The 10,904-nt window shown below is 42.4% G+C and overlaps 1 long non-coding RNA gene across 1 annotated transcript in view; it reads right to left on the minus strand.

The window, feature by feature from the left end:
* The window catches only part of LOC128808821 (uncharacterized), a 99,908-nt gene extending 89,713 nt beyond the window's left edge, over nucleotides 1–10,195 (minus strand). The window contains exons 1-4 of the long non-coding RNA XR_008437544.1: nucleotides 9,196–10,195; nucleotides 8,720–8,843; nucleotides 6,532–6,635; nucleotides 5,749–5,924 (exon numbers count right to left, since the gene is read on the minus strand). This is a non-coding gene — a long non-coding RNA (uncharacterized LOC128808821). The remainder of the gene's footprint in view (nucleotides 1–5,748; nucleotides 5,925–6,531; nucleotides 6,636–8,719; nucleotides 8,844–9,195) is intronic.
* Between the last annotated feature and the right edge of the window lie 709 nt (nucleotides 10,196–10,904).

A 10,904-nucleotide genomic window follows, 5' to 3' on the forward strand; every position in this document is an offset into this window, starting at 1 on the left:
TTTGGCCACTAGAGTTGTAGACTTGGAAAAATACTACTTCTGGCTATGATGATTTATTTATAGTTGCAATTAAAGACAAAAAGTCTCTTCAGAGAGGGAGGATGAAGTAGAAACAAGGCCAGGCCTAGAAACCTAAGACTACAGGGATTCCCAGAGCAAAATTAATCATGGAACTGAGTCGTTTTCTATTTTTTTTTTTTTTTTTTTCCTAAAGGGTTATCTCTTTATTTTGCTTATCTGGCCCTCAACTTTGCAACAACCACATTTCTGGACTTTCCCCACAAGCTTTGGAAACAGGCCAAACACTAGAATTGAAACTGGAGATGGGTCAAACTCAAACTCCCAAGAAAGACTTATAACCCTTCAGCCACAAAGGCCATCCTACACCTTACCCCCAGAGCTATTCTCTGCCTGGCCACAGCAAAGGTAGTGACGGCTTCGGGATGTGGCAGTGGAGGCAAAGAGGAGAGCCCAAGGTCACCAGCTGCATGAAAGAGCAAGGAAGTACAAGAAGGCAAGAAAGAGGCCAAAAGTCCTTACATGTACAAAAAGAAATGTGTGTGGTAGGATTTTCTCTGTGCTGGCCTTTGATTTACAGCCTGTCAGGGTATATATTATTCCAGCTCTTAAAAGAGTGGGTGTGGTGCAAACCCCCAGACAACCTTTTGAGAAGGAGTTCTGTAGATGTCTCATCATTCCTTTTAGATCCAGTTTTTGGCCCTGCAAATATCCCCTGATGAATAAAAGACCTGGCTCCAGCCACCATGACTTGGATAACAAATGAGGTGGGGAACTGCAGGTCAATTCAAATAGCAAGACAAGTCAAAGGAGATGCTTCTTTGCTGTCCCGATGCTCTCGCACTCCTGACCAGGGGCTCCAATCAAGAGTTCCAGGCTAGACAGAACCTCTGATCACTGCAGCAATCAGAAAAGTGCCCAGGCAGACCAAAACTAGGGACAGTCTCTCACACAGAAAAGCTGCTTTGCTGTAATAGACACTGAAGTCAGCTCTGTCTGTTCATCCCCGAGTCTGGACTCTCAGGCCTCAACTTCCCTCTCCAGACTGGAGCAAGAGCCCTAGACAGTCTCCCGTGTCATTACCATGTGTAAACACCTCCAACTAAAAAGCTGCTACAGGTTTCCCCTTCATCCTGCATTGCCCTGTTTACTTACTGCATTCCAGCCTGGAAGAAGAGGCTGCTACTCCCTGTTTACATACACTTTGCTCCAAGAGAGGTTTTCCCGTCTCTTGGAGCTGCCTGACTTCCACACTGTGACAAGAAGCTGCACTGCACCCCCATTCATGCAACTTTTCATGCAACTTTCCCCCACTCTGCATCCACTGAAACATGCGTGGACTACTAGCGGCAGCTATCTTTAGACAGGTACAAGAAGCACAGCTAAAACCCATGGCAGAGAGGTAGTACCTCTCCCTAAAGTAGGGAATAAGCAAGAGTGGATGAACTTTAACTTACAGGATTTGTAGGACTGGCTGAAACAATTAGCAGTTACCTATTTGTCTCTTATCAAGGATCTCTGAGGTGCATGACAGAGAGAACAAAGCAAACTTTATGCCTAAAATTAAATAAGCTTGTGGATTGCAAAAGGAAGAGAAGTCAGGTTAGCTAAAATTCCCAGGAGAAAAAGTCTGAAACATAAATAAATAATGAATAAATACCGCCAAGTATTCGTAAGCACAGAAGATAACAAAGCAAAGTCTTAGGCTAATATGGATTTAATCAGAAATAATTTGGATCCAGCTAAGCTAATTTCCCTCTAAGACAGGCCACATGGATAGCAGAGAGGCCATTACATGTCCTGACTTATAAAGCTTCAGATGCATAACATCCTCCTAAGAGATGAAATAAATGGTCTCAAATAAACTTTCACAGAGCAGATGCAAAAGTGAATAGAAATACCATACTTGGACACTAACTATCAATGGGTCACTGTCAAAATGGAGGGATTAACCCAGCAGAGCTGTATTGTGTTTGTTGTGAGTCCAGATTTCTTCAAAGTTTTCTCTAACAACTCGAGCCATTAGATAGATTGCATGCTTGTAAAATACACAGCTGCTATGTAGCTGGGAAGAACTGCCTGAAGACAGGCTTGAGTTCTGATCTTGACAGTGGGGAAAATGTCTGAAAAAATTGGACCCCATTCAGTACAGATAAGGATAGGGAAAACCTGGCCACAATTCCTCAGAAAATTATGGAGAGCTTTGAGATGAACTGCAAGCTTAATAGGAGTCAGTCATGTCTCATGACTACAGACAAAAGACAAATGTCCTGGGTAGTACAAACAGCCTGACTACAGCCTGTAAAACATGTACCCTTCTTCTCTGGTCCACATGGCAAGGCCCCAGCCAGAGTGTTCATCTAGTCTCAGGACAGTGAACTCCAAAAAGATGTTAATTGACAGGAAATAATCTGGAGGAAAGCAACACAATCAAAGATTTAAGACAACCTCACCTGTGTGGAGAGCTTTGAACAAAGTGGGATTGTCCATCACAAAAGAGAAACCCATAAAGAGATAATATACAACAAGAGTTTTGAGATTCCTGAAAGTCTCACCTGCCTTTCTAAGCCCAGGCACTGGACACCCTCCACTTCAGAAAGACGGAGCAGGTAATCAATACACATTTTAGGAAAAAATGGCATGTGATGGAGGGTGGTCCAGTGAAGACCACAGTGTAGGTAAGAACTTTTGGCCCACAAAGAGCAGGAGCTACTGAATAGCTTTTGCCTCCAACAGCCCACCCAAAAGGCATCACAGTGGAGGGCAGTTTCTGCATCCTGTGAGAGCAGCTGGGCCAGAGTGCGTGTGAGACCTTGATTAAAAACAGGCTGCTGTTCACATTTCAGCTCTGCTTCTGGCAATCTGTGAGAATTTCCTCATTCCTAGAGGGTCTCCTCATCCCAGATGAGGGAGCTGGTGTCTGGGGAAGACCTTTAGTATTCATTACAGAAATGTTTTAACCCGCTTGTCAGTCTCTCCTCAATTCACCAAAGCATGCAGACAATCTTATTTTTCAGAAGCACCCACCAGCTCTCCCTTGACTGGTTCTGCTGCTCGAATGCCTGACTCACCCCTACTGCTATCAATGGAAAACGCTTCCATAGATGTAAAGCACTCCAGAGGTTTCAGTGGAACCTGTACAGGACCCCAAAGCAGTGGTACTGAAACGTGAGGAGCCCACAGCTTCCACAAGTGACTCATGAGACTGAAGAGGAGGGGGAAACCCTGAAATACAAGTGGAAGAGCATTACACTGCACCAGAATCATGCAGTAGGCACAGCAAGAGCAAGCCGCAGAGATCTGTAGGTGTGGGAGTGATGTCCCCTCCCAGGCACACCAAAATGCAGAGGCAATATGGCTGCTCTCCTGGGGAAAGGATGGAATGCCAGTCCCTGGTAGAGCTGCAGGTTCCTGTCCCCAGTCACAGTGGGTGAAACATGCCATGCTCCCAGGTGGAGAGAGAGGAGCATTCCCAAACACCAAGGGAGTGGCATCTCCAGTGCCTAAAAAGCCTAGAGGAAGGACTAGACAACAAGAACAGCAAACACCAACCAAAGCTCTGTGGAATATGAAACGAAGAAATAAGTAAAAGCAGATGGAGTTGTGCCACAGAGGGCTTTTCCCTTGCATCTCTGGCATTCCACAGTCACCTCCCCTGCCCAGATGGTCTCTGTCCTCACTGAACTGGGCAACTCTGCTCTCAGCTCTGTCTGGCAGCCTTTGTCCATGGGCAATGCTAAACCTCAGGGTCCCAACACACACATTGCAGACAAATTTTTAACGGCTTCCCCTGCTCCAAAGCAAAGCCAACTGCACTGGAGTCCCAGCACAATGAAAGCATAACATAGGTACAAAGCTGAACAGGCCAAAAACCTTTGAAATTTCCTGTAGTTTATTATCCCCCTTGTTTTTCCAGGTAGGTTTAAACATGGTCACATGTATTATGATCTAACCATTAATTCAAATACCACTTAATGCAGAAGTTCACATTGCTTCAGTTACATCAGGGCAAAGACTGATCCGAGCAGGGTCTGCAGGGTCCATTTGACCTGAACCATTTCCTGATTCATCCACAGAGCATTACTCAGGGATCTAACTGAGTTCTTTAATAATAACTTCTAGTTAACAAATGAAAGTTTTCATATAGGTCAATTCTAACCAGTGCCTGGTCTGGACTGGAAAGGTCTCTGCGTGTTGCATACCCTGCAGTAGATCTGTTTCTGGTATAAAGATAGCATCCCAAGCACACATAGACCACACTTCTACTCTCAGTGAAATATTGGTGTTACTGTATTATGAAATGAAGTTATATTGCTTTAAAGGCTGCAGCCCAAAGCAGTATGAATTTTTGCACAAACTCTAAGGTTTTTCCCTGAAAGCAGGGGACAGCAATTATTCCTGAACCAAAACAACCATGCAACAGTGGCAGTAAATTATTTGATTTGTTTTTTGGAAAATGTTGTGTGCAAGCCAGGCCAATAAAAGTAATCCAGTATCCAAGGAATTTTTGCCACTTGTTAAAAATGCCAAATTGTCCTTCCAGCTAATTTACTAGCATAAAATTCAGTACATCTTAATTGCTGACTAATTTGCAGAGATCTTACTGGGCCTGTGTCTTAGTTCTGCTCTGAAGAAAGAAACTAACAAAAGTGTCTGGGAAAGACCAATATGGCCTGCAGCCATCAAGGAAACACCTCACCAGCATGAGAAGTTTGGCTGTATCTTGTTGGCAGCTGATGGAAGTCCATGAAGAAGTGCCTTCATAAATGTGACTCCATGCAAGTCATTGCCCAGTTGAAGGTGAGGAAACTGCTGTACGTTGCAGAGCTGAGAGCCTTCTTCAAAGAATAGATACATCATTGCCAGGCTGAGCATTTTATACACACACACAGCATTGCAATGTCCACTGTGATAATTTGGTTTCAGTAAAAACAATGGCTTCTGAGGGATATAGATGTGGGCTCAACAAAAAACACTAAACACTCCTGCTTGGCTATTAATCATTTTTAGTAGATTTCAGGTGACAGTAGCTATGACTTCTCTGATCATGACTTAACATACCCCTTTTACCAAAAGATGACTAGACAAATATCTGGCTAGAGCCCATTGCTGTCATTCCACCGCCTTTGTTGCTGAGCCCCACTAACCATCAATACAGGACAATGTTTTTATGCAGCTGCTCTCGATTTAAACAAAGTTTACAAAATGGGCATACAGAGAAATTTCAGGTATGATTTATGGTTATCACAAGGGTAAAGGTAATTGACATTCCTGATGTTGCTCACTGCTATGCAGATGTGGAAGAGATGAGTCTGGGTGCATCAAGCCTAGCATATATATGTGTCTGGAAGACAAAGCCAAGAAATAAACAGCTCAGGAGAATCACCTAGCAACTTCTGGCCACCAAGGATACACATGCTCAGCTCACAGGAGCAGCAATTCCTCACTGAGATTCCCTGAGCTGACTCCAAAGAAGCTGGGACATCCATCTGGAGTGGAGAGACCAGATTACTCTGAAGAGCAAGGAGAGCCACATACACATGGCCCAGAGCCAAGCCCAGCCAGCCTCCTAAGCTGTTTGACTTAGCTGTGGTGTCACACTGACACAGGCACAGCCCTCCAAGGGCTGGAGCCACCTTGGCACCGCATCGCAGCAGGCAGAGGCACTCAGGGGGATCACACCTAACACACAAGGGCCGGGAAAGGGAACAGGGACTTGGAGTCACTTACCTGAGGTGACAGAGCTGGTCAGCCACTTGGAGAGGTACTGCACCCAACTCCAGCCTGCTGTCCACTTGCCCACTCTGTCAGTCTGCCAGTGGAGAGTTCAAAGGACAGTTTCAGCTGCTCACACACATATGGTTGCTGACACGTGGCTCAGGGGGAAGAAGATAATAATAGATCATCTAAGGATAATATACTGTATATCAGATCATGCTGAAAGGGGCCCAAGCCAAGTAAGCTTTTTCCCCCCCTCTTCAATGGAATTTCCTCGTGTATGAATGTCTTATTCTGAAGATGACATTTGTTTGCCTAGAAGAGAAGATTATTCTGCAGACTGTTTTCTTTAAAGAAAAAAAAAATTAAGAATCTTCCAGGTCACTGGAAAAATTTACAAGGTCTTTTTTTTTTTTAAAGGAGAGACCAAATGCAAGAAAGGCACACAGTAAGCATGAAGCAAAATAAGAGAAATAATGGGAATAAATTAATCCTTTAGGTTTGCAGATTAACCTTGCATTTTGTCAGCCATGCTTAATTCATGTATATCTTAATATCTTAGTTTTCTCCTGCACCTAAGTCCACCTGGCACTGCCAGGGAAATTCCTTACACACTTTCCCTGAACAGAGAAACACGGGTGAACAGTTTTCATGAGTTTTATATTTTCAGCCAAAAGCACACCTTCTACTTTTTCATCTCTATTCCCTGTCCCCATAGTCAAATCACAAACTCATCAGGGACAGGCATGTGCATGGGAAAAACAAAGGACATATGAACAGTCTCCTCCACTTTACCAAGGTCATTTGGGCTGCATCTTCACTGTATCTCAGCCTGAAGAGTCCTTCTCAATGTTTCAGTCCTTTTTGACTGCTAAAGGTTCTTCCAGTAGACACATCTTCTGCAAATGGAAATTCACAGACAATAGATTTACTTTTTTAATCAACCTTTCACCCCTAAACTGTAGGCTTTTCAAACACAGGTCAAAACTGTTTATCTAGTTTCTTTCCCTCACGTCCTTCCAGTGCTCATGCTTGTCAACCATGACTGAACCTTGTATAACTTTGCAATTAAGGAATATTGGTGGTCTCAGCAGATTCATCCCCTACACCCCAAAAAGGGGTACACCTTAGAATCAGAGGCCATTCCAAGTCACAAATGATCTCTTGAAATCGTCCAGTCCCACATCCTATTTGAAGCAGGGCCAGCTAAGAAGAGTTTTGTGCTAGACCTTGCCCATTCAGTTTCAGAATATCCCCAACGATATCAATTCCACATCATCTGTGGGCTCCTACTCTTGTGTTCCACAATCCTCAAAGTGACAGGCATTTTTTTCCTAATAGCTAACACAAATTGCTATTTTTGGAAGTTGTGTCTGCTGCCAACCATATCACTGTCCATCTCTAAATCAAACAGCGTGGTTTTCCAGGTTCCTTTTGGGTACCTCTAATGACTGTAATGCTCACACAGCAATTTCAGTCTCAAATTTGGACTTCGACTAGGAAATTAGAGCAGTTCCTTCCACAGCAGCAAAGGAAAGCTGAATGGTAGAAGGACAGTGCAATCAAAGTTGGTGAAGTATCTGGGAGTCCTCCCATCATAGTCAATAAGCCTGGAGTTAAATCCAGGAAGTGGACAGATAGCACAGTGAGAGAAGATTTGGAGATACATTTTCTTAATGGCTTAAGGCAAACTGGTTTTAAAATTTGTCCCTGTGTGCACAGATTGCATATCAGATCCCTTTTTAATTCCTATTGCAAAAGCAAGAAATAAAAAAAAATCTCACAAAATTCTCATTTGGTACTCAAAAAGAATGCTTGGCATAAGTTGGAGAGGATATGGTATAATTTTTCATGAGTAATAAATGTTTAAGTCATGCTTGAAGCACAAAATTCAATCCAACTTTAATTAGAGAGGCGTCACTAAAGCTCTTATTATGATTTTATAGGCCACAGAGGAGATCAGATCAAATTCTCGAGTTACACTGAACAGGGCAGGAAAAGCAAAGAAGAGATCATGTGCAGGACGACTCAGCTCATCCACACTCTGCTATTTGTGTCTTACCATAAAAAATCTACATGATCCAGAGATGACCGTTTTTTAAGGATCCCAAGTACAGGCTGCAATGCTATTACACATTAGGGCTTCAAAAGTATTGTTCCCTGGTCTACACCATGCCATGGACTGAATCTTTGGGAGGAGCTGGGGCATGTTGAGCAAACTCTGCTAGGCTATTAACCAAGTATGATCAGATACCTTTTCAGCTGCAGCAGCATCAGCTTTGCCATGCCCTAAGGCTGTTGGAATGTGTCTTTTTTTTTTTTTTTTTTTTTTTTTTTTTCTTTTGTTCCCCCTCTCCTCAAAATAAAAAGGACAGACCTGCAGAGCAAAACCAAAAGGTAGTCCTCCAACATGCAGAGTCAGAACCCCAGCAAATGCTGTCAAGGGAAAGATATAGAAAATTTATCGCAATTCACTCTCTGGATTGTTTGCTGAGATTGGGAGATACTTCTGTTTAAAAATAAAGAGGTGGGACCACAGGGACACAGCTGCAGGTATGATATCTCTCGTGACCTCCAGAACTCAGGGGTTAGAGGGAGATATAGTTCCATAATTTTTTCTTTTCTTCTGCCACTTAAGGCAATAATTAATCTGTTAACACTGGCTGAAGACACATGATTTTATAGGAAACACAAATCAATACACTACGGTTTTTAAAGGCAGACAGGATTTTTTTTTTATATTAAATAGCTTTATTTTGAAAATATTTGCAGCAAAATGGCCATGTAGCCACATCAAGTCCTGCAATAATTTTTGTTCACTTTTTTGCATGTGTTGCAAGAATAGCTGGAGTACAGGAAGAAGAAAGAAAAATAAAGCATAGAAAAATAAACCATAGAAAACAGCAGAAAAATGATGATACAGAAAATATACCAGTAGGTATAACTGTGATCCAGTCATGCCAGATATGGTAAGAAACCATACCTTGGACACATCCCATTAAAAACAGACAGGTTCGTGTTGCACAGGCCTATTCTGCAATTCTTGAGAAGTCAAGCACCCAAGTGGGCTCTCCCTGGCTCCTGAGCTCCAACATGTAATAGGACAGCTGAAACAAAACAAAGATTGAAGGAAGGGAAGACTGGAGAGGAAAAAAAAAATAAAAAACACACACTCTTTGCTATAAATGCCTTACAAGACACTACATAAAGAGGTGGAATTGTCCACCTCTAAAATCAGGTAAAATCAGGGAATCAGAGATTAAAGTCCTTCCCTTCATGATTAGGGCAGACTCCTAGGAGCAGCAGTAGTACCACATCCATGGAGTCTAGAGAGCAAGGTGTGGGAGGAGATACAAATAACTTATTTTGCATATAGGTCACACCTGCATGCTTATGTCCACTATCTTTACTTTGAAGAAGCCATATACAAGGAGAAGACACTGAAGAGCATTACCATACCAGGAAGGATGTTTCCTTTCCGTTATTCCTCTTTCTCATCACATGTCTTTGTAGTCAGTGTTTGCTCAGAGGCACAATCCCTACGAAGTAAGTATTGTAGATCAGTAGATCAAAGTAGATCAGGAAGGTTATTCCCACAAAGATTTTCCTTGGAAGAAGCTGGCCCCAATGCTGGAGCTGCCTTGTCCCATTCCACACATGTATGCATGCTCAGCACATTTCCTTGGCAAATGAAGATCTGCAAATTTTGCTATCAAAACAGGTACTAAGGCACCAGATGTTACCAAACACCAGAGCCAGGAGGAGAACTCAGTACTTTGATCTGTCTCAGCCATCTAGATCCCACTGCAACTTACCACACTTCATGGTGCCTTCCTTCTCCCTCCACACATCTCATTTTCCTCTTTGTTAAATGCTGTGCTCCTACATCCCCTCTCTGTTGCTTAGATGCGAACCAATTAGTTAAAGCACTCCACTGAAACAATTAGGCAACTTGCTCACTTAATCCAGGAGAGCTCACTAGTAAAAGAGAACTACTGAAAACTTTGCAGACAGATATGTAAGAAAGATCAGTGTTTCTTACCCAATCCTTCTCCTGGGATCAGAGTACGGTTGTGAAATATATCAGAATTCTGTTTTCTTCTTTCCTTTCCTAAGTTTGTGTCTGAGGGCTTAATTTTTATTGGGATGGTGTTGCAAACAAGCCAGCCAGGGGCTTCAGAAAATGTCTCTATCCCTGATCCTTCACAAGCGAGTCCAAACATTCTTCAGATGGTCTTTGGAAATTATCTGGAGCAAAAGGCTCTAACTCTGATGTGGACATGGTTAAAAGCTGTAAGAAGCTCCCTGGGCTGGAATGGCACCTACAGGCTTAACATATTTACATTAATCAAGATTCAATCAAAGGCTTATTGGCACTCTCAGTCTGTTTGCCTGCATTACAAAGAGCAATTCAGATTTCTGGGAAGGTTTAGTCAAGGCCTTAGCATAACTTGCAGCTACAGTACAAAAATACATAAACCATATAAGGTTACACAGTTCATTAAATGTTAGCAATATGCTTAAAACTAAAACTAAGGCATGCGCTTTATATACAATTTTGATTGTCTATAATCCATGTCAACACAGCTGTGCTACAGACCTCCTAAGTCACTGTTAGCAAGTCCATCTGCTTCACTGAACTGTGTCTAGTTTTCAAACAATAGCAATTTCTTTAACATTTTATGATTCCTGACTGTGAAAACTGCCTCTTGCGTGAACCTGTGTCAAAATCTGACTAATGTTGCAAACTGTGTGGTGCAATGAGATTTTGTTGGCAGTTGGAGAAACATAAAAATGTTAAGACATTTCGCAAAAGTTTCACAAAGGAGTCACTGAATAAATCTTTTAATCTCAAGTAGCACGTACTTCATTACATCAGCATTTTTCAAGGAATGTTCCTATTGTCAATGAAAATTAGCTCTAAGAATCTGAAAGCAGGAGGACTTAACAAGGGAACTAGAATCCCAGAACTATGGCTTGTGTGTCAAGCATTCTGTAAAAAAAAAGACTTCTGAAGAGCTGGCTCTTCCGCTTTACAAACACAGGCCTTTACTACACCAGTAAGACCAAAGCAGATAATCTTTACTGGAAGATGTTGGATAGTTCTCAGTTAGAGAAATGTCATCATTCCCATCTGTTTTGCTATGTACTATATCCACGGAAACTTC

This window comes from Vidua macroura, chromosome 6 (assembly GCF_024509145.1).
Source record: "Vidua macroura isolate BioBank_ID:100142 chromosome 6, ASM2450914v1, whole genome shotgun sequence".
Lineage (NCBI taxonomy): Eukaryota > Metazoa > Chordata > Aves > Passeriformes > Viduidae > Vidua > Vidua macroura.